Genomic DNA, 24,051 nt, shown 5'->3' with positions numbered 1-24,051 from the left:
CTTGAGTTTCAGCTTCCCCTGACACTTACATTAATAACTACTTACCCATCTCATGTCATCTCTCTCTCTCTCTCTCTCTCTCTCTCTCTCTCAGAAATCTCATTATGGTCATCACATATTGAGAAAAAAAATAATGCGTATTTCAAAAAACAAGTTGTAGGGCCCCTCGTTTATTTCAGGGCCACTCATTTAAGAGACATACACATGGAAAATTTTTTTTAATTAAAAATTCATTCACAAGGTGATATTGAATCTGTTTGATTGTCAGACTGGGAATGATTAAATCTATGTTACTTGAATGTGTGTAGAATTGGAAGAGTATAGCACAGGCCTGAGTGAGCAGAACCTATGGTTCACTGTACACCAGTGTTGGTGAAATGAAACAGAACAAAAGAAGAGCCATCACTGTTCCTGCTGCTGATCAACTTCCCAAATCAGTCCCATCATTATTGGAATGAAGATCAATAGAAGAATTTCTAATTGTTAGGTTTGATCGAGCAATTGAATAGAATCCCCTCCCTCAGGAACTGACTTTTCAAGCCATTTCACTATGGACATTCTCTTTTGCTGAGACCACACTTTACTTGCTGAGACCACATTCCATTATTTCTCCCCTCCAGACCTGCACAGAGAATTCTCCATCCAGAAAAAGCCTGCCAAAAGTCCTTTAAAAACTGCTAACTCCTGTCATTGGGTGCTGGAGCCATCTGGGGTTCAGCCACCTGGTGTGTGGATGATCAAATAAATTCATAATCCCTCACCATTCTGGCCTCGTGTGTTTCTCCTTAGGTGACCTACCACTAATCTATATATATATAAAGAGCCAGGGTCTGTCACGTCCAAAATGACCAGAGGGACGACCAAACGGGCTGTGCATGCAGCAGGCTCTAGTGGGCAGGGACTGGTGAGTGGGCTGAACTGCTGTCATGGGTCCCGGCCACCCATGGTGGAAGTCAGTCCTGGGTCCTGGAGCATGGTGGGGTGGGGGGAGTCTCACGGAGCAGTTGAAGGGCCGAGAGCATCATGGAGCATCCTGGGGTGGGGAGCTTCATGTAGTGGGCCTAGGGACCCAAACTGCGCATCATTTTGTGTGCACTGGGCCTCTAGTATTTTCAATATGATCTTATTACTGGCTAACTGAATAGGTAGAAACAAAAGGCACAGGAAAAAAAGCAAGGACAGAGTTTGACTAATTTGTGCATTGCTGAAACACAATGCTTCACAGCCCTTTTCATGTCATAGTGCAACCAAAACCCCAGTTTGTGTGCCTGACACTTCGAAAGGCAAAACTCAAAACATCAGAGTTTGGAATAAGAAAAGGTTTATTGATTGAGAAGGTGCCAAATGAGAAGATGGGAGACCTAATGGTGCCTCAAATCCATCTTGCTGGTTTTTAAGAGATAGGGGGAACAGGTATTTGGAAGTGCTGATGTGGCAAGTTTTAATTGGAGGACCTTGGAAATTGGCCATTTATAGTAAAGGGGTGTCAATGCCAGATCTTCCTAAACAATATACCCTCTGCTTCTGAAAGGGTTCCAGTGTTTAAGTCCCAGTTGTGTCCTGGTGCTTTGGTTCTGTGTGTGAGTGAGTGGGGGTATGAGACTGATTCCAGGTGTAACTGGAGGTCAAATTTCTCTCCTCTGCACATGTGTTGGCTGCATGACTTGCGGTTTGGGTCTGTTGTTTCTGAAAAACAACTCAATATCTTGTCAAACAGGATAGGACTATTTTGAGCTGGTTCTGCAGTTACAATAGAACATAAAAAATGGATTACATTTATACAACACTTCCATACAGAATGCTACTTGAAACTGGCCCACGACTCCATCTTCCTTGGGCCCTTGCTTGCCTTAGAATGTGAGGGATAAAGCTCTTCCCACACATGTAACCAATTATTGGATAGAGTGGCATATAACTTGGAAAATCTACTATTGCAAACATGGGAAAATGTAAATATGGAGTATAGAATCCTTACAAAAAATACCTATACCTTTATAAAGTCATTCATAATCAAGAACATATAGACTGAAATTCTCAGTTTCTTTGGGTTCTCAAGTTGATCTGAAATTTAAAATAATTTGTTAATTTTTTTTATTACAGGCATGCCTTTGTAAATAGCCCCTTATTTCTTTAGTCAGATGGAATGAGAAAATGAGCAAAAAATAAAAAGCATAGTGAAAAAGAAAAACATACGTCTCCCTGTTTATTGTAGGGCCCCAACATGAGTAATCAATCACCTGCTGTCATGGAGGCCCGTGGCTCTCATTGCATCTAAGGATTGCCACCACGTCTTCCATGCCAGAACAGGAGTTTAAGACCATATTTCAAGAGAAATATATATTTATTGATTTCAGAGAGAAAAGGAGAGGGAGAGAGAAATAGAAACATCAATGATGAGAGAGCATCATTGATCAGCTGCCTCCTGCAAATCCCGTACTGGGGATTGAGCCCACAATCCGGACATGTGCCCTGACCTGGAATTGAACCATGACCTCCTGGTTCAGAGGTCAACACTCAACCACTGAGTCATGCTGGCTGGGCCAGCACAGTTCTTGAGGATGATAGAGTTCATGCCCTTAAGGTACATATTGTCACTCTTATAATCCATGGTGACAAATGAGACTGGAATTCTGTGGAGCCCTAGAAAGCTATTCTACTCAAGAATTTTGCTTTAAGGAAGACTTCTTAGAGAAATTTATATCTGATAGATAAGATTTTTGTTTTCAAATCATATTGATGTTTGTAAAACAAATCCCTGATATGTGGAAAAGTAAGAGTTGGACAGTATAGATGAGCTCTAAATTAGATAATTTACAACCAGGGTAATTTGTGTGACAAGAAAAATAGGTACTCCTTATCTTCCATTTTGAGATCATGAGTGGTCTAACAATAAATAATGAGTCTTTTCCACATTTTAAAAAATGTCTGTGACCTAGTATGTTCCATTAGTAGATACACAAACACACATTACATGATTCTGGATGAAACTGGAAATGACAAGTGAAACTTTTTATTTTCTTCTGGTGTTGTAAATCACAGAATCCACTAGTTTGTTTGTGTGTGTGTTTGTTTGTTTGTTTGGAAAGAGAGAGATCAAACCTACAACCTAGGTATGTGCCCTGACAAGGAATAACCTGCAACCTTTTGTTGTATGGGACAATGCTCCAACCAACTGACCCCACCTGACCAGGACTCAGAATCAACTTTTAAAGGCAAATCATACTCCCCCTAAACAATATCAGAATTAGTAAACTCTTTCTAAACCCTGATAAACATATCCCTTCAATTAGAAAGCAGTTATAAAGAAAGGTTTATAAATTGGCCATTTTTAGTACAGTCACAGGGAAGCAACATCTGCAAACATTGACCTCAGTCTGAAGGTGGGTGAGTAAAACGGTGCTAAGTTTGATTGGCTGTCTCAAACTGCAGTCACTCCTTTCCCCTTTTTTCCCAAAAAGCACTGATAGATCACATTTCTTTGGGTCTGGAAGCAGCTAGTAGTTCAATGGAAATCCACATAGGAGTAATCAGATTCGGCAATTCTTTCCGAAGAGGAAGAAAAGGAAGATGCTACTCATAGTACCAGTGTTGATCTTATGGATGCACATATCACGTGAGTTTGAGATTTCTCTGATTGCTTCCAGAGAATTCAACATTGTGGAATATTACCTGCATGCATTTGCAGGAATGAGATTTTCTGATTGAGAGCAAAGAATTTATAAAACAAAACAAAACAGAACCACAAAAAAGAAGGGAGATAGAAGGGGTTGGGGAGGGAAAAAAGAATAAGAAAAATAGAGAAGGATGAGAGAGACTATTGTAGCTCAGAGAATAGAGATCTGACCAGACTTTCTCTGAAGCCTTCTATTGTTTTTCTGACTGAAGTGAATGGACAAGAGATAAAGCAAATTCCTCAATTCCTGCTCCTACAAGAAGGAGAGAACTTCACCACATACTGCAGTTTCTCAAGCACTTCGAACCACTTATAGTGGTATAAGCAAAGCCCTGGAGGGAATCATGTTTTCTTGGTAATGTTAGTGAAAGGTGGAGAAAACTAGGAAAGAAGCAGGAAAGACTGACAGCTCGGTTTGGAGAGACTAGAAAGGACAGCTCCCTGCACATCACAGCCACCCAGACTGCCTGTCCCCAAACCTTGCTGTGGGGCTCCAGGAGCAGCTCCTCCCTGTTTCTCTTTGGAGTCAAAGCAAGCTGAAGTCACAATGTCTATGAAGAAATGAAAATCTTAATTTAAAAAAATCTCTAGGCTCAAATAGTTTTTATTGGAGAAGTCTACCAAAGATTTGAAGAGCTCACTTGAATTCTACACAATTGCTTCCAGAAAATAAAAAAAATAAATAATTTCTAACTCAGTTTATGAAGTTAGTATTACCTTGATAGCAAAATCAAAGACCATACAAAAAAAGGGAGGGGGAGGAGGAAAAAAACTACAGAGAAATTTCCCTCATGAATAGGGACACAACTTTCTTAACAAAATATTAGCAAGTAGAATTTATTAATACAGGAGTGAACAAAAGTAGGTTTATAGTTGTGAGTGTGAGAAACACAATGTTTGTTCTTTTATTATTAAACTAGAGGCCCGGTGCACGAAATTCGTGCACGGAGGGGGGTTGTCCCTCAGCCCAGCCTGTACCTTCTCCAATCTGGGACCCCTCAAGGGATGTCCGACTGGCCGTTTAGGCCCGATCCCAGGGATTGGGCCTAAACGGCCAGTCGGACATCCCTCTCACAATCCAGGACTGCTGGCTCCCAACTTCTTGCCTGCCTGCCTTCCTGATTGCCCCTAACTGCTTCTGCCTGCCAGCCTGATCACCCCCTAACCACTCTGCTGCCAGCCTGTTTGCCCCCAACTTCCCTCCTCTGCCGGCCTGGTTACCCCTAACTGCCCTCTCCTGCAGGGTTGATCACCTCCAACTGCCCTCCCTTGCAGGCCGGGTGCCTCCCAACTGCCCTCTCCTGCTGGCCATCTTGTGGTGGCCATCTTGTATCCACATGGGGGAAGGATCTTTGACCACATGGGGGCAGCAATATTGTGTGTTGCAGTGATGATCAATCTGCATAGTACTCTTTTATTAGATAGGATAGAGGCCTGGTACAGGGGTGGGGGCCAGCTGGTTTGCCCTGAAGGGTGTTCCTGATCAGGGTGGGGTTCCCTTGGGGTGTGGGGCGGCCTGAGCGAGGGGCCTGTGGTGGTTTGCAGGCGGGCCACGCCCCCTAGCAATGCAAGCGGAGGCCCTGGTATCTGGAATTTATTTTCCTTCTACAATTGAAACTTTGTAGCCTGGAGCAGAGCCAAGCCTGGGGCTCCCTCCGAGGCCCACAGCCATTTTTGTTGGGGTTATAATTGAAACTTTCTTCCCTTAAGCGGGTGGGCCCGGCCAGGGTGTGTGGAAAGCTTTGCTTCCCCTGTTGCCGGCGGCAACCCTGGCCTGCTCTCTCAAGCTCCATTCTGCCGCCATTTGTTTGAATTTGTTTACCTTCTATAATTGAAACTTTGTAGCTTGAGTGGAGGCTTAGGCCTGGCAAGGGCAGGCGGAAAGCTTGGCTTCCTCTGTTACCAAAGGAACCTTGCTCTCTGTGGCTGTAGCCATCTTGGTTTGGGTTAATTTGCATACTCGCTCTGATTGGATTGTGGGCGTGGCTTATGGGCGTGGCTTGTGGGCGTGGCTTGTGGGTGTGTCGGAGGTATGGTCAATTTGCATATTTGTCTATTATTAGATAGGATGAAGCCAAACTTATCTCTCATACACTCCACAGTGGCCCTATTCAGTGGTGTGATGTTGTAGGCCATAGTCTGTGCATTTTGGCCTAGGACACACTGCAAGCAATTCCCTTTGTTGGCCATTCCAACTATGCCAAATGGATAGACCTTACCTTTCATATTCCTTTCCTCCATGATCTCAGTTATTTCTTGGTATTCAGTCTGTGTTGGATCAACACTCCTCAAGGGGTTAATGACTTTATCAGAGTACATGATAGGATCAGCTTCTTCAGTAATGCCATTCACTGGGAGTGTTTTGTTGACTTTTTCTGCACTTGTTGACTTTGCTGCCTTTGCCTTTGGGCAACCTGTACTCCATCATGTCTCCCAGTTCCAGGCTATTGACATCACCAGAGAACTCACTGTAATGGGAAAAAAAGATTTTCTTACAGTGATTCGCTGTTTCAATAAATTCAAAATTATCCTTCAGAGTTGCTATATAGCCAACGAGCCTTTCAGCCTTATTTCCTATTTGAGGAGAAGTAGATCAGTGGCTTGAAAGTAATAGTCAATTTCATTCCACAATCATCATAAAAAACATCCTTAGCCTCTTTTTTTTTTTTTTTTGCCTTTATTTGAGTTAGTGATTTTAGGATTTAAAAAAATGACTTTTTTTTTCTACAGTGCCCAGAAAACTATGATCTGAATAGAAGTGGAATAAAACTGTGACCTTGGGATACTTTTTAATCCTAACAGCATGATTTCTTAAGGCAGAGAGCATATTAGGAAGTATAGTAAACTCGACTTCCTCTGCAACATGCATCTAGTTCCCATGAATAATTTCACTATAGTGGAAGAACATAGGAGCACTTGATGACGAATCCATACATTTGATGAAACCATAAACATTCCTGTATGATAGCAATTACACCCATTTTTCTGGCTTCATCAGTGAACCAAGATGTACTTGATAGAAGTTCTATGTTGGTTGCTCATTCTAATTTGTCACTTAGGTCTGTTGAAATATTAAGCTTAGCATGGTCACCTTCCAACAGGGTCACCTTGGATTTTGTATCTTTGTTTACAAAGGGAAGTTCTTTAGGAATCATAAAGTCAACTTCAATGTGTCCTGTCAATGGGTCATTCTGTTTTTTTCCTGAGTGCTTTTGGGATAACGTTGGTTACAGTTCCTTCAAAATGTTCAATGCCAATATCTTCAAAAATGACTGTTCCTTGAGGCAATAATCTGATATCTATTTCAACTTCTTTACCATCACTGTCCTTGCTATGAGTTCCACATCATCTCTAAGTTGTAAAGCTCCTAAGTCACCCTTAAATTCACTGTAGTGAAAGAGTATTTCTTTTATAACATCACCTCTTTCATTAAAGACAAACACCTCCTTCATGGCACAAACTACTCCCTGACAGCGGGCTTGTTTGTTTTTCAACTGCATGTTTTGAGCACTTATAGCACCAGTGTGTTTATTGTGATCAATTACAAAGTTTATTTTAACTCCAGTTTCCAGCTGAACATTTTCTTCCACCTCATCAGGATCGTAAGTCAGATGAAACACTTCTTGTTCATTCATTCGTTCTTCAGGGGGGATTTCTGCTTTTATCTTCACCAGTTTAACAGCAATGGATTTCTGCTGGTCAGATGATACTTCAAATTCAACATTATCTCCTACTTTTAAGTCCTGCAGGTTTCCATTGTACTATGAAAAGTGGAAGAAAAGTGTAGCTTGACATTCTGGAGACTGAATAGGCCCGTTAGAGGTTATCAGTTTTTCAATAACCCCACTTTCACACAGTGCTGCTGAAGTATCATTGGGGTACCAATTGTGTCCATTGTTGTGGAGATTTGGATCAAAGCTCATCTCTCAGTGGTAATCAAATATTGCACTTTCAGTAGTAATTGCTGATTCTTCTTTTTCAACACATTTCAAAGGATGAAAGTTGCTAGTATTAAAAAAAATGTGAGAGAAAATGACCTAAAGCTAATAAAGAATACAACTGCTGTTGCAATGGGCAAGCTCACAGTACATTACTGAAAACAACAAAGATGACTGACTAGCAGTGCTGGGAAGTGCTCGTTCAAAGCTTTTGAGTAGACACAGACTTCTTATTTCAGATCAAGTGTTGTGTACTCTTCTTTGGTCTTGTTGGTTGTTTCAAAGTTTGTTCCTGGCTTGATCTAAACTTGAAGCAGTAGTTTCAGGTGGTAAAGTCTATTCTATTACACTTCATGCCCAACAGCTCAGGGCCCCCTCTCCAGCAACGCCAGAAGCAGCACGCCAAGCACATAGAGTTTACTTTGTTCTTTATATTTCATGTATAAGTGAAATCATGTGGCATTTTTCTTTCTCTGTTTGATTTAGCATTATACCCTCTAGGCCCATCCATATTGTTGCAAATGGCAAGATTACCTTTCTTTTAACGGCCGAATAATATTCCATTGCCTATATGTACCACTGTTTTATCCATTTGTCTATCAATGGACACTTAGGCTGCCTCCATATCTTGGCTATGGTAAATAATGCTGCAATGAACATAGTGATGCATATGTCTTTTTGAATCAGTGTTCAGGGTTTCTTTGGATAACACTCAGAAGTGGAATTTCTGGGTTCTTCTTTGTTTCCTATTATGGGCTTTTTTGAAAGTTTATTTTGCCTGATGTAAGTACTACTGCCCTTAATTTCAGTTTCATTTGTTCTTATAGTTTCAGCAATAGCATGCTATTGTTGACGTGTGTGTGTGTGTGTGTGTGTGTGTGTGTGTGTGTGAGTGAAAGAGAGAGAGAGAGGTGAAGAAAAACCTGGCACAGAATAGGCTCCCAATAAATACTTGTTAAATGAATGAAGTATAATGTATAATTATTAGGACATTTATTCCCATGTCTTTATAGTCTGATATTCCGCACCCCATGTTTGATAAATTTGATTTCTATTGAATTTTTCCCACAACTCTAACACTATATTTATCCTGTTGGAGCCTTTTGTTTAAAATGGTTTTCATAATATTGAAAGATTATATTTAGAATAATTTAAGGAGCTGCTCAGCATAACTTCTCTCACTAAATTAATAAATAAAGACTCATCTACAAATTTAGAAAATAATTCTTGAGTGCCTAATCTGTACCAACCTTCTTGTAATCATTGAAGAATATGGGCTTTTGAAGATTAGAGAGAAAAAGAAAATTAAAGAGAAGCCAACAACTGAGAATCATAATGGAAATATCACTGAAATAAAGCAATAAGTATAATTAAAATTTTGGGGGAGTGTTATAGGGCCAGAAAATAATAATGAGTACAGAGGTATTACAGCAAAGATTTTCAACTTCAAATGTGAGGAAAGAATCTTTTCAAAAGATTGCTGGCCAACTTTTGGCCTGGTTTTTGTTATGCAATTCATTTATTCAGTCACAAGAGGGGGCTGGTTTATCTGCAAAAAACATTTCTTTCTGTGAGAAGGGCAGATAAATGTTTTCCATTGACATTTTACAGGGGGAAAAAGGCATGCTTTCTTCCTCTTCAGACAACTTGTACTTTATAATCTCTTATTGAGTATGTGTGGTCAAAGGTTCAGGGGCCCTTAGACCAATAGCCTAAGTCCTATACATGTACCTCCATAAATAACTTTCTCTCCATTTCCCCTCCTTGATTATATCTTACTTTCCCTATTCTTTATATCTGTTTTTCTTTCCTCTGCTAACCTTTCTACAATCTCTACCTCCTCCACCATTTTTGCTTTTCCTATTCTCTTTTCTTTCTGCCTTACTATCCCTGATACACAGCACCCATAACCTGCCATAGAGAAGATGAGGACTAAGGATATTTCTTCAAGGAGAATGAGGATGAACACAATTCATGTAATCAGTTACTATAGCAAGAACAGATGCATTAAAAAGTGTCTGCCTAGTCAATAGTAGATACCATGATTCCAGGAAACTCTATAGGAAATCTGAGCTCCCAAAGGTTTAGCTTTTAGCTTCAATGCTGTTAATTTTTCCTGTCCCCTTGAACACATCACTGACTTCTTTTGAATCTCACATGCATTTTCTGGTATGTGGATAGAAATTTCATCTTCTTATAGCACAGAGCTCAGTACAATTTTCTGGGATTAAATGATACTTTGTACACGCTCCTTAGAGCATCAGCCAATTTCTTTGGTACATTGAGGAAGAAATTATGGAAGAAAGGTCCTGGATAGATACATCCTTGTGATTTATTTTCCTTATCTAGAGTCAAACTTTAAACCTCACAAATAATATTAGTGGGCACCCTGTGAGTTGGGGATGTCTGGTTGACATTCTCCCCTTCTTCTTGGGGACATAGATAAAACAGGGGAGGAAGACCTAGAGAAGGAACTGCTCTGTCATTGGCTGACAAGATCCTGACAACAACACAGTGGTAGCTGCAGTTGTAAGTCTTTACTAGTAGCTGTTGCTTCTATTCTCTGGAATCTCTTTAAGACTAAGCTCAGACACAAAGACTGAACTCTGGGCTCATGATTCCAGTCTTTCCTTGAAGCAATTTGAAGTATGAGGCTGCTGACTGGAGTAACTGTGTTTCTGGCATTGGGTAAGTGTTCTGTGACTAACAAAAGGGACCTTGAAGGGTTATTTGCTCTCTAGTTCTCTCCCATGCTAGAGTTGGAGTTGAGAAGTGATCTATGCATTTGTCTAGGGAGAACAAACTTCTAGATGACAGATTAAATCATAACCACGATCCCAGAAGAACCCTTAGCAGTATCCAGATTGTAAGAAATTTCTGGATTTATTGAGCCAAGAACCCATGGAATAGAGTCTATGGAGTCTCTGATTTTTGGCATGTACCTTTGGTCTCCATAACAAACACTAATAATGATTTTTTGCATTCTAGAAGGACATAAATAAAAACACTGTAGTATGGGTAGAGCCAAAGAGTTATGGGAGTGTCGTGTCCTTGATCTATAGATGCTAATTTGAATTTCTTAACCCTTTAGGAACTGTGATTGATGCTAAGATCACCCAGCCCAACTCCATGGATTATGCTGAAGGAAAAGATGTGAACCTGCCTTGTAACCACTCTACCATCGGTGGAAATGGCTATATACATTGGTATCGGCAAAATCCCAATCAAAGGCCACAGTATATAATTCATGGCTTACGAAACAACGTTACTAACAGCATGGCCTCCCTCATCATCACAGAAGACAGAAAATCCAGTACCTTGATCCTGCCCCGGGTTACCTTGAGGGACTCTGCTGTGTACTACTGTGCTCTGAGAGACACAGTGGGACAGATGGTGCTGCACCTGTGCAATATCTCCCTGGCAAAAGAAGGTGGGGGAGGCAGCAGCTATTCAGAGCAAATCTAGAGCCATCTAGGAGAGTCAGAGAGCAATATGAAAGGAGGAAAATGAAGGGAAGGAAATAGGAGAACATGAATAAGGAAAACATGAAAGACAGGGTAAGGAGAGGACAAAGAATAAGCACCTAATTTGTTGATGTGGCTGAAAAGTATGAGGCAACTAAGAATTATAAGGTTAACGTAGCAATAAAGTAAAGAGGTATTAAGAATTTGTCATGGCTCCTCTGCATGTCAATAAAATGTTGGTTTCAGTATTTTAGCCTAAAAAAAATAGGATGAAAATAAAAATAATTTTACTTGTCCCAAAGGTGTCTTTTTTTTGGATGCAGAGGTAAGTCCAAGTTTGGAAATGCATGCTACTATAGTTGTTCCGCTTACCAGAAACAAATTACTCTTTCTCTAAGAGAAATCTGAAATGTTATTTTTGTTGTTGCTAGTCTAGAACATGTATATTTGTGATAAAGAAGTTCTTTTGAAAAGAAACAACAATTAAACTAATATTAATTTATTTTTAAATGTCTAGAAGTCATGCATCTAAAAAAGAGTTTTCACAATTTTTTGATAGTCCATAAAAGATTCAGGCAGAGCTAAAGTAAAAGCCTATAGTTATATCTCCTTCATTTCATTGTAGCTTCCACTGTCCTCAGAGTTTAAGATTATTTAAAGTATCATGCCAGACTGATTTCTTTCAAATAAATAATTTCATGAAACTACATACATATTTACACACACACACACACACACACACACACACACAACTTATCATTTAAATTGGATTTATTTGAATTTTTTGCAACTTACCTTCTATGTTTTTTAAATAGTGTCCTGGACAATTTTCTACAGTAGAAAAAAAGTGTAGAAGTCCATTTCCTTCTTTTTTATGGCACTATAGTACTTTGAAAATTCCAACATTTAATTAATTACTTTCCTATTTATGGATATTTGTTCCTATTTCTTTGCTATCACAAAGAACTTTCTCATACATCTTTGTAGATTAATTTTTGTATGTGTGTGGAATTATCTATTTTAATGAGATTTTTGAAATTGAAATTGCTAAGTCAAAGAAAGGCACATTTAAATTTTTTGGAGAAAATTACAATTTGTCCTTCATATGGCATAAACAATTATACTCCAACTTTCAGTGAGTGAGAAGGCTCATTTTACAAATTGGGAATCACAAGTATTTTTTTATTTTAACAACCCAAATATACTTTATCTATTTGCATTTTCCTGATTCCTAATGCTTTTTGAGTTTTTTTTCTCTCCATATATTGGCACTCTATCATTTGCTCTTGGCCAATGCTTATATCTAATTTTTGACCATTTTTCTATTGGTTTCTTTTTCTTTTTGGGAATTATTTCTATATCTTAGAGGTTACTTTGTTTGATTATTTTATTCTAACATGCTAGTTTCTGTTTTGTTTATTGTTAAATGTGGTTGTCGTTAATTTTCACATCATCTAATCTATCAAGTATTTATTTCTTTTTGTCTTCCAAGGTTAGTATCATTTTAGGAAAGCCCTATATGTATTATATCTTTTCATCTTCATTACCATTTAATGAGTTAAGAATTACTTTGAGATCTGTGTTACTTATTAGAAATCCAAGCCTCAAAGAGATTGAAAAACTTGCCAACATCACAGTCTTAAAAAGTGTTATCATCAACTTTTTCATTTATTTTTAAACCTGAGATTGTCAAGCTTCAAAATCTGAGCATATGTTGTTTAATCTTGCCTTACTTGAAGCAATAGTATGAAGAAGGCTTTTGGAATAATGAACCAAGTGGAAAGTCAGTGGAATGGATCCTAGTACTGTTAACGAAAAAAAAACCATTGAAACCTGTAAAGAATTTTAGTGAGTTTATTTGAGCCAAACTGTCGACATATGCCGGGAAGCAGAACCTCAATGAATTGAGATTATGCTCCGAAGAATGGTGGGTTACATCTGTATTTATGCATTGCCATCAAAGGAGGGACATAGGTGGGCTACATGAAATTCATTGGATAAAGTCAAACGGTGGGAAACCCCTGGGATTGGACAAAAAGTAAAATGATGGACACATACTTAGGTGGGTACAGAAACAATTAACATGATAATGAAGGAATTTGAGGCATCTGTCCTGGCGCCTACCACATTTGGTTGTGCCCCAGGGGCTCCAGCAAAAGAAGGAAGTTACAAGTTACCCAGACATCTCACAGATATGTTATCTTAGAGGCAAAAAGGCAAATGGGCTCAGTAAAGAAGATCCAAGTTGATCTTTGTCAGGGAAGATAGCAGCCTAGGAATGACTGCCCACCATAACCTGTTTGTAGTTAAATATTTAATTTTCAGACCATCTTTTGTGGTTATTTTAGGTCTCTGAGTTTTCAAGACTGCCACACAGGCCTCCCCTGAGCTTGTCAGGTTAGCAGGTAGCTTCTTTTGTTCACAGTACCCATCCCAGAAGGTGACACATAGTTTAAAGCAAAATGTCAAAATATTAGAGTGGGAATCCTGAGTTATGAGTTGAGAAAAGCAATGGTTCCTTATCCTATTAAAAGATAGTGCTAGCCTCCTAAATATTCAAATAGCAGCATAAATAAATGTTCTTAATTATAGAGAGATTTTGAAGAATCCTTAGCTTCGTTTTAGCTATACATTTTCTGAAGCAGAACTGATATAAAAGAAATTAGTACACAAGGCAGAGAAAATAGGAGAGAGGAGTTCTGATCCTTGGTGTGAATGGCATTCAACATATTCTTGGATCTTCAAAAAGGCTGAGAAATTTGTCCTAGTACATAGGATGTGTACATATTGATTAAAAACAAAAAGATCATAAAATAATAAAACAAACAAACTGACAGAAAGATCTTAAGCAGGTACTTTACAAAAGAAGATATTCAAATGTAAAATAAACATGCCATTTCTAAAGAGTAAAAAAAGCAGACATATGTAATCTATATTGTTAGAAGTCAGAATCATGTTAACTATGGAACAGAATCATAAAGGTCATAAAAGGAACTCTGAGGTGTTGGGTGATGTTCTGTTTCTTTTTTTAAAAAATATATTTTATTGATTTTTTACAGAGAGGAAAGGAGAGGGATAGAGAGTTAGAAACAATGATGAGAGAGAAACATTGATCAGCTGCCTCCTGCACAACTCCTACTGGGGATGTGCCCGCAACCAAGGTACATGCCCCTGACAGGAATCGAACCTGGGACCTTTCAGTCCGAGGCCGACGCTCTATCCACTGAGCCAAACCGGTTAGGGCGATGTTCTGTTTCTTAATCTGGATGCTGATTATAAAGGTGTCAATATTTTGAAAATTTATCGAGCTGCACATGTATAACATATTTATACTTTCTTTTATATATCTTATACTTCAATAAAAAGTTTAATATGCTACAATGGCCTTATTAATTACTAGTTAGCTTAAAATAAAATTTCAGGTGTTTTAATTTTTCTTTTTTTTTACCTAAAATATGTAAGTACACATCCTATATAATAATGAGGTAATATGCAAATTGACCATCACTCCAACACAAAAGATGGCTGCTCACATGTGGTCAAAGATGGCTGCCCCCATGTGGACACAAGATGGCCACCACAAGATGGCTGGCAGAGGAGGGTAGTTGGGGGAGACCAGGCCTGCAGGGGAGGGCAGTTGGGGGCAACTGGGTCGGCAGGGGAGGGCAGTTGGATGGAACCAGGCCTGCAGGGGAGGGCAGTTGGGAGGGACAAGGCCTGCAGGGGAGGGCAGTTGGTGGTGACTAGGCCAGCAGGGGAGAGAAGTTAGAGGCGACCGGGCCAGCAGGGGAGGGCAATTGAGGGGGACCAGGCCTGTAGGTGAGGGCAGTTAGGGGGGGACAAGGTTTGCAGGGGAGGGCAGTTGGGGGCAATCAGGCTGGCAGGGGAGAGCAGTTAGGGGTGACCGGGTGGGCAGGGAAGCAGTTAGGTGTTGATCAGGCTGGCAAGGGAGGGAAGTTAGGGGTGAGCAGGCCAGCAGGGGAGGGCAGTTAGGTGCGACCAGGCCTGCAGGAGAAGACAGTTAGGGGCGACCAGACCTGCAGGGGAGGGCAGTTAGGGGCAATCGAGCTGGCAGGGGAGTGGTTAGGGGGTGATCAGGCTGGCAGGCAGACACGGTTAGGGGCAATCAGGCAGGCAAGTGGTTGGGAGCCAGCAGTCCTGGATTGTGAAAGGGATGTCCGACTGCCCATTTAGGCCCAATCCCTCGAGGGGTCACAGATTGGAGAGGGTGCAGGCAGGGCTGAGGGACACACACACCGCCCCCCCCCCCCCCCCCCCCGTGAATGAATTTCATGTACTGGGCCTCTAGTTTGTTAAATAAACATGACTTTAGACCGTGACTAAATCTGACTCTTTATTAAAATACCATAGATGAGAAACGTTTTTTTTCCCTCTGTCTGGGATACAAATGTAGGACTTTTGACCCTTGATATGTAATATCAAGAAGCCTAGCTATTGTACTCTTGAAACCTATATAATTTTATTCTCCAATGTAACCCCAATAAATTCAATTGAAAAATCATTATATAGTGAAAACAAACAAACAAAAGAAGCCTATCTGTTAACATTTTGGATTATTAGAAAATGTGGAAAAGTCTATTGAATAGGAAAGGAAGATAAATTGCTTAGGACACTTACATCTTTACTGAATGTATAAAGATGTAATAATTCAGTGAAATAATTTCTATTCATGAAAAATAATCCTCCAGCCATTGTAGGTGAGTTTATTTGTGGATTATCTCCTTCTGGTCCTCTGAGTTCAGAAAAGAGAACAAGATCTTATATGAAGTACAGCCCCCTGATGAATCATCCCCACCCCACAGGGGATGAGCTGTAGGTAAGCATGTCTGCACTGATGATATCGATCACCCAAGTACATGGTCACTCCAAACCTGCAAAAGTCTGGGAAAGGTATGTATTTTTATCTAAGAACTTGGACAACTTGTCGAGATTCTATAAGTCAGAAGTAAATTCACTATTTGTAGGTGATGAGTAGTACTTGTCATAACTTTAAACATTAAAGAGTCCCATTGCATTGTGTCATATTATGTGGTCAATAAGAATTGCTAGCCAATATCTTTGCCATAATTAACATTACCCCAGAATTGAATGCATGGTTCAAGTTGGCTGTAAAAGTGTAAGGGGTTCATCCAGTCTTTAGATTTGGCAGGGCAATTAAGTGGAAGAGAGAGGGGAATGTGTTGATTGACAGCATATATAAAAGAGCTTTGAAATTGTTGTCTTTAGACACCATATTAGATAAGGAAGCAAGAGAAGATAAGAGAGAAATTATGTTCAAAAAAAGCAGAGGGGGTACCTACTAGATGGTAACTGGCAGGAGGGAGAGAATGTGAGAGAGTGAGGGAGTGATAGAGTAGTTTGTGGATGTGTGTATGAGCTAGGGACAGTTAGATCCTGCAGGTCTTCCAAGGGGCTGCCAAACTGGGCTGTCTTAGACGGCGGAGCCCCGCTGCCAAGGCGGACACTCCAGGGGCGGTCAGAGACCACGCCATCTTAAAAAACAGAGCTGCTTCAGACTAGGATCCTGGCCTCAGCACCACCCAGTCTGGTCTCAGATGCAAACCGGGACCCTGCACCCACTGGGGACAGAGACCTGCAACCACAGCTGCAGATCCACAGACACCAAGAATCCAGAAATCCAGGCCACAAATTTCTGAGATTCTGAGAGCCTATCCCCCACCCTGCAGGCTCCCTGCAGCACCATAGGAACTGCTAGACCCACCCCTTGCACAGGGCTGCAGCACTGCTACAGGAATTTGAGCCTGGGAGCATGTGGACACTGGGAATCTGTTCCCCACAATGCAATCGGGCAACCAAAGCCCACACCCACACAGGGCAGCAGTGCCACCTGACTTCGATTCTGGGCAAGCACACATGGAAGTCTGTTTTCCACAGTGCAGGAGTGGACCTCCTGCCTACACAGTGCTACTGTGCAACCCAGTCCCCCAAGCTGACTGGGACCCTGATTCTCTGGGTGAGAGGAAGCACTGAGCACCAGTGACTTGACTCTGTTTCTCATTGAGTGTGCATGGAATCCCTGATTCCCAGTGCATTCACACTAAGAGCCAGTGACAACAATTCTTGGCGCATGCACACACAGGGACCCTGATTCTCAGCATGAGACCATACCAAGCAACAGAGACTCTGATACTCGATTCTTGGTGCGGGCACAGGGGAACTCTGACTCCTGGCATGTGCTAGGGGACTCTGATTTTGGCACACGCCAGCAGGGTCTCTTTTCAGTGTGGCACAGGCGGGGTCCGTAATTATAGATGCGTGCAGGAGGCCATACTGAACACCAGTGACTCTGATCCTGGGTGAGCGTGGCTCCCACCAACCCATAGCAGCCATACGTCTTGGTGTCAGAGCTCTTCAGTGACACTCAGGTGGTGCGAAGCTCTCACTGCACATGGCCCAGGCCCATGCAACTCGACATTTGAACCTTCTGGTGATAGTCAGAATGGGGAGATGACACAATCCCCAGAGGAAAGAAATTGAGGAGTCATCAAGAAAGGAAATTAGTGAAATGGAAGCATACAACATGACAGAAAAAGAATTCAGAGTAATGGTCATACAGTTCATACACCAGTTGGATGAAAAAATCAACAATCTATGCAAAAATCAGGAAAAAATCAAAAGTGATATAGTACAATCAAAAACACCATGGAAAGTTACAACAGTAGACTAGAAGAATCAGAGGGCCGAATTAGTGAGTTAGAAGATAAGGTAGAGAAACAAGCTCAATCTGAACAGCAACTGGAGAAAAAAATTAAAAAGCAGGAGGAGAGCCAAAGGGAGCTTTGGGACAACATGAAACGAAGTAACATGTGTATAATAGTGCTGCCAGAAATACAAGAAGAGCAGTAAAAATTAGAAAATCTACTTGAAGAAATAATGACAGAAAACTTCCCTGATATGGGGAAGAAAAAAGTTACACAAGTACAGGGAGTCCCAAGCAAGATGAATCTCAAAAGACCCACACCAAGACACATCATAATTACAATGGCAAATGTTAACGACAAAGAGAGAATCTTAAAGGCTGCAAGAGAGAGACAGAGAGTTACCTACAGAGGATCTCCCATCAGATTGTCAAATGATTTCTCAAGGGAAACACATCAAGCTAGAATGGAATGGAAGGAGGTATACAAAGTGATGCAAAGCAAAGGACTGAATCCAAGAATACTCTATCCAGCAAGACTATCAATCAAAATTGAAGGGGAAATCAGGAGCTTCACAGACAAAAACAGGCTAAGGGAGTTTATCATTACCAAGCCAGCAGTGCAAGAAATGCTAAAGGGAATGCTGTAAAAAGAAGAAATAGAAAGGGAAGAAGGAACACAGGCATACCATACAGAAATGGCTACAAACAAGTACCTATCAATAATATCATTAAAGGTAAATGGATTAAATGCTCCAATCAAAAGACATCAAGTGAGTGAATGAATAAGAAAACATGACCCATATATATGCTGTCTATAGGAGACCTGCCTCAAAACAAGGGACTCACACAGACTGAAAGTGAAGGGATGGAAAAATATCTATCAGGCAAATGGAAATGAAAAAAAAGCTGGGGTAGCAATACTTATATCTGACAAAATAGACCTCAAGTGAAGACCATAACAAGAGACAATAAAGGCTACTTCATAATTCTAAAGGGATCGATACAACAAGAGGATATAACTCTGGTAAACCCTTATGCACCAATGCAGGAGCACCCAAATACATAAAAAAAAATTCTAGAAGATATCAGGGGAGAGATTGACAGAAACACAATCATAGTAGGAGACTTTAATACCCCATTAACATCACTGGATAAATCCTCTAGACAAAAAAATTAGCAAAGAAACATCAATCTTAAATGACTCACTAGATCAGATAGACTTAATTGACATCTTTAGAACATTCCACCCCAAAACTACAGAATATACATTCTTCTCAAGCGCACATGGGACATGTTCAAAGATAGACCACATATTGGGACACAGGCAATGTCTCTCCAAATTCAAGAGGATTGAAATCATATCAAGCATTTTCTCAGATCACAATGGCATAAAATTAAAAATCAATTACACTAAAAACAATCACAAAAATTCAAACACTTGGAGGCTGAATAACACACTATTAAACAATGAGTGGGTTACCAAAGAGATCAAAGAAGAAATAAAACACATCCTGGAAACAAACAACAATGAAAACACAATAATCCAAAATCTTTGGGACACAGTGAAAGCAGTCCTGAGAGGGAAGTTCATAGCATTACAGGCCTACCTCAAAAAAAAAAAAAAAAAAAAAAAAAAAAAGCAAGAAAAACTGGTAATAAACCATCTAACTCTGCAACTTGAAGAACTAGAAAGAGAGCAACAAGAAAAGCCCAGTGTGATCAGAAGGAAGGAAATAATAAAGATCAGAGCAGAAATAAATGACAGAGAGACTAAAAAAAAAACAACAAAAAACAATACAAGAGATCAATGAAACCAAGATCTGGTTCTTTGAAAGGATAAACAAGATTGATGAACCTCTAGCAAGGCTCACCAAGAAGCAAAGAGAGAGGACCCAAATAAACAAAATCAGAAACAAAAGAGGTGAAATAACAACAGACTCCACAGAAATATAAAGAATCATAAAAAAATACTATGAGCAACTCTATTCCAACAAACTGGCCAACCTAGAAGAAATGGACATATTCCTAAAAAAATATGACCTTCCAAAACTCAATCAGGAGAAATCAAAAAATCTGAATAGGCCGATAACCATGGAGGAAATTGAAGCAGTAATAAAAAAACTTCACAGGGGAGTTTTATCAAACATTCAAAGAAGAAATAAAACCTATCTTCCTCAGACTATTCAAAAATATTCAAGAGGAAGGAGCACTTCTAAGCTCTTTCTTCTAAGCCAGCATTACCCTAATCTCAAAACCAGATAAAGACAATATAAAGAAAGAGAATTATAGGCCAATATCCCTCATGAACATAGAGGCCAAAATCCCCAACAAAATTCTAGCAAATCAAATCCAGCATTACATTAGAAAGATCATACACCATGACCAAGTGGGAATTATCCTGGGGATGCAAGGCTGGTACAATATCTGCAAATCAAAAAATGTGATACATGACATAAACAAACTGAGAGATAAAAAACATATAATCATATCCATTGATGCAGAAAAAGCATTTGACAAAATCCTTTCTTTTTTAAAAAAAATATATTTTATTGATTTTTTACAGAGGAAGGGAGACGGATAGAGAGTTAGAAACATCAATGAGAGAGAAACATCGATCAGCTGCCTCCTGCACACCTCCCACTGGGGATGTGCCTGCAACCAGGGTACATGCCCTTGACCGGAATTGAACCTGGGACCTTTCAGTCCACAGGCCAACACTCTATCCACTGAGCCAAACCAGTTAGGGCAACAACACCCTTTCTTGATAAAAACTCTCAGCAAGGTGGGAATAGAAGGATCATACCTCAACATAATAAAAGTCTTATACGACAAACCCACAGCCAACATCATACTCAATGGGCAAAAACCAAAACCATTTCCCCTATGAACAGGAACAAGACAGGGATGCCCACTTTCACCACTCCTCTTCAACATAGTACTGGAAGTGCTAGCCATAGTGATAAGACAAGAAGAAGAAATAAAAGGCATCCAAATTGGAAAAGAAGAAGTAAAACTGTCCTTATTAGCAGATGACATGATATTGTACATAGAAAACCCCAAAGACTCCATCAAAAAACTACTAGACTTAATAAATGAATTTGGCAATGTAGCAGGATACAAAATTAACACCCAGAAGTCAATGGCTTTTTTTATACACCAATAATGAACTCACAGAAAGAGAAATTAAAAAGCAATCTCATTTACCATTGCAACAACAACAAAAATAAGATACCTAGGAATAAACTTAACTAAGGAGACAAAGGACTTACTCTCAGAAAATTTCAGGATGCTAAAAAAAGAGATAGAGGAAGACATGAACAAATGGAAGAATATACCATGTTCATGGATTGGTAGAATCAACATCATTAAAATGTCCATACTACCCAAAGCAATCTATAAATTCAACAAAATTCCTATTAAAATGCCAATGGCATATTTCAAATACCTAGAACAAATTCTCCAAAAATTCATCTGGAATAAAAAAAGACCCCGAATAGCTGCAGCAAGCTTGAGAAAGAAGAACAATTTTTAGAGGGATAACAATACCAGATATCAAGCTATACTACAAAGCCACTATTCTCAAAACTGCCTGGTAATAGCACAAGAACAGACATATAGACCAGTGGGTACAGAACAGAGAACCCAGAGATTGACATAAGCCAGTATGCTCAATTAATATTTTACAAAGGAGACAAGAGCATACAAATGGAGACAAGACAGTCTCTTCAATAAATGGTGTTGGGAAAACTGCACAGATAGTTGCAAAAAAAAAATGAAACTAGACCACCAACTTACACCGTACACAAAAATAAACTCAAAATAGATAAAGGACTTAAACGTAAGATGGGAAACCATAAAAATCTTAGAAGAAGCCATAGGCAACAAAATAGCAGACATTTGTTGTCGCAATATCTCTACTGATACAGCTCCTAGGGCAATGGAAACTAAAGAGAAAATAAACAAATGGGACTACATCAACATAAAAAGCTTCTGCACAGCAAAAGAAACCATCAACAAAACAATAAGAGATCCCACTGCATGGGAGAACATATTTGCCAGAGATATCTCTGATAAGGGTTTAATCTCCAACATTTACAAGGAACTCATACAACTTAACAAAAGGAAGATAAACAACCCAATCAAAAAATGGGCAAAGGACCTAAATAGACACTTTTTGAAAGAGGACATTCAGAAAGCCAAGAGACATGAAAACTTGTTCAAAGTCACTAATCATTCTAGAGATGCAAATCAAAATGACAACGCGGTACCATCTCACAGAATGGCTATCATCAACAAATCAACAAATGACAAGTGCTGGAGAGGATGCGGAGAAAAAGGAACCCTTCTTCACTGCTGGTGGGAATGCAGACTGGTGCAGCCACTGTGGAGAACAGTATGGAGTTTCCTCAAAAAATTAAAAATGGAACTGCCATTTGACGCAGTAATAGCACTTCTAGGGATATATCCCAAGAAAACAGAAACACCAATCAGAAAGGATATATGCACCCCTATGTTCATAGCAGTGTAATTTACAATAACTAAGATTTGGAAACAGCCTAAATGCCCATCAGCAGATGAATGGATTAGAAAACTGTGGTACATCTACACAATGCAATACTATGCTGCTGTAAAAAAGAAGGAATTCTTACCATTTGCAACAGCATGGATGGAACTGGCGAGCATTACGCTGAGTGAAATAAGCCAGTCAGTGAAAGATAAATACCACATGATCTCACTCATTTATGGATAATAAAGAACATTACAAACTATTGAACAAAAATAGACAAGAGGCAAAGAAGCATCGAACAGACTGTCAAACTACAGCGGGAAAGTAGGGGAGGTGTGTGTGGGGGGAGGGTAAGAGATCAACCGAAGGACTTGTATGCATGCATATAAGCACAACCAACAGACACAAGACACTGGGGGTGGGGAGACTAGGGCAAGTGCGGAGCGGGAGTGGTAGAGGGGGGAGGGGAGGCCTAGGGGAGGTCAGTGGGGAAAAATAAAAGAGACATATGTACTACTATTTGTAGTACCTTAAACAATAAAAAAAGCAAAAAAAAAAAAAAGCAGAGGGATCAAATACTAAATTATCAATAGATAAGAGAGCAAGAAATAAGATTCATAGTCAACCTAAATAAACATTCAAAAGTCTCCCAGCCTCCTATGCAATTATTTAGGAGCAATGAGTGCAGTGATCTGGGGCTTCAGGGATGGTGCTTTGGGTGAGCCCTCTGCCACAGGGCTTTGGATGTGAGATAGGGATCCTTTTTTCTACAGCTTGTTGATGTAAGAAATGTCCAAACCTGTAAAGAATTTTTATAAGAATTTATTTGATCCAAACACAGGATATGCCTACAAGCAAGATCTCAACAGACTAAGATACAGTCAAACCTCAGTTCTCAAACATCTCCCATCTCGAACGATTCAGTTCTCAAACAAGTTGTTCACAGAAAAAAAAAAGTCTCAGTTGTTGAAACAAAATTTCAGTTCTCAACCTAACAATCCTTTCATACTGATACATCAGCATGACAAAAAGCAGCTCTCAGGACACAAACAAAGGAGAGATTGCCAGTCAGTTTTCCTCTAAGCCTCATGTTGTTAACACTTCAGGAAATTGTGCTGTGAATATTTTGTGTGTGTGTTTTGCTTTTGTTGTTGACAAAATGGACAATTAGCATAATTTTAAAACAAAAGAGGCCATCAAGAGTGCTAATGTTACTAAGGGTATGAAAGAAACAATAATCACAGGCAATTGAAGAGGTAGAAAAACAGTTGGTTTGGATAAATGAAAAGCATTTTTGAGGCAATGGTAAGTGAAAGAGCAAAGATGCACACTGACTTCCTGGAAGATACCCTGGAATGAGTGCTGAAAGTCATTTGCTGCCGAAACTGGTTTGGCTCAGTGAATAGAGCGTCGGCCTGCGGACTCAAGGGTCCCAGGTTCAATTCCGGTCAAGGGCATGTACCTTGGTTGCGGGCACATCCCCAGTGTGCAGGAGGCAGCTGATCGATGTTACTCTCTGTCCCTCTCTCTTCCTCTCTGTGAAAAATCAATAAAATATATTTAAAAAAAAAGAAAAGAAAAGAAAGTCATTTGCTTAAGACTAGTAGGGGATGGTTCGATAAATGTAAGAAAAGAAGTGTTTGTTTATATATTGAACAGTACATTAGACATGTACTGTATATAAAAAAGGTTAAAACAGGGAATCATTTGGGGGGTCTGGAACAAAGTCATTCAATTTACATTATTTCTGTGGACGAAAGGAGCCACATGCTAACCTGACAAGCTCA

At 39.8% G+C, this 24,051-nt stretch overlaps 1 pseudogene and 1 gene segment (V, D, J or C); one reads left to right on the top strand and one right to left on the bottom strand.

Moving 5' to 3' along the window:
- Nucleotides 1-3,864: 3,864 nt before the first annotated feature.
- LOC307097657 (cold shock domain-containing protein E1-like) lies at nt 3,865-7,596 on the bottom strand (annotated as a pseudogene). Its single transcript has 4 exons — nt 6,389-7,596; nt 5,719-6,247; nt 4,153-4,224; nt 3,865-3,926 (listed from the first exon to the last, which is right to left on the bottom strand). The product of its transcript is annotated as a cold shock domain-containing protein E1-like (transcript).
- A 2,663-nt stretch (nt 7,597-10,259) lies between these two features.
- On the top strand, nt 10,260-11,076 carry LOC307097656 (T cell receptor alpha variable 26-1-like). The segment is given in 2 exons: nt 10,260-10,299; nt 10,703-11,076.
- The last annotated feature ends 12,975 nt before the right edge of the window (nt 11,077-24,051 follow it).

The sequence above is a fragment of the Cnephaeus nilssonii genome (assembly GCF_951640355.1).
Source record: "Cnephaeus nilssonii genome assembly, chromosome: 4".
In the NCBI taxonomy this organism is placed as follows: Eukaryota; Metazoa; Chordata; class Mammalia; order Chiroptera; family Vespertilionidae; genus Cnephaeus; species Cnephaeus nilssonii.
The sequence above is the reverse complement of the archived record's forward strand: the minus strand, read 5'-3'. Positions and strand labels throughout refer to the sequence as shown.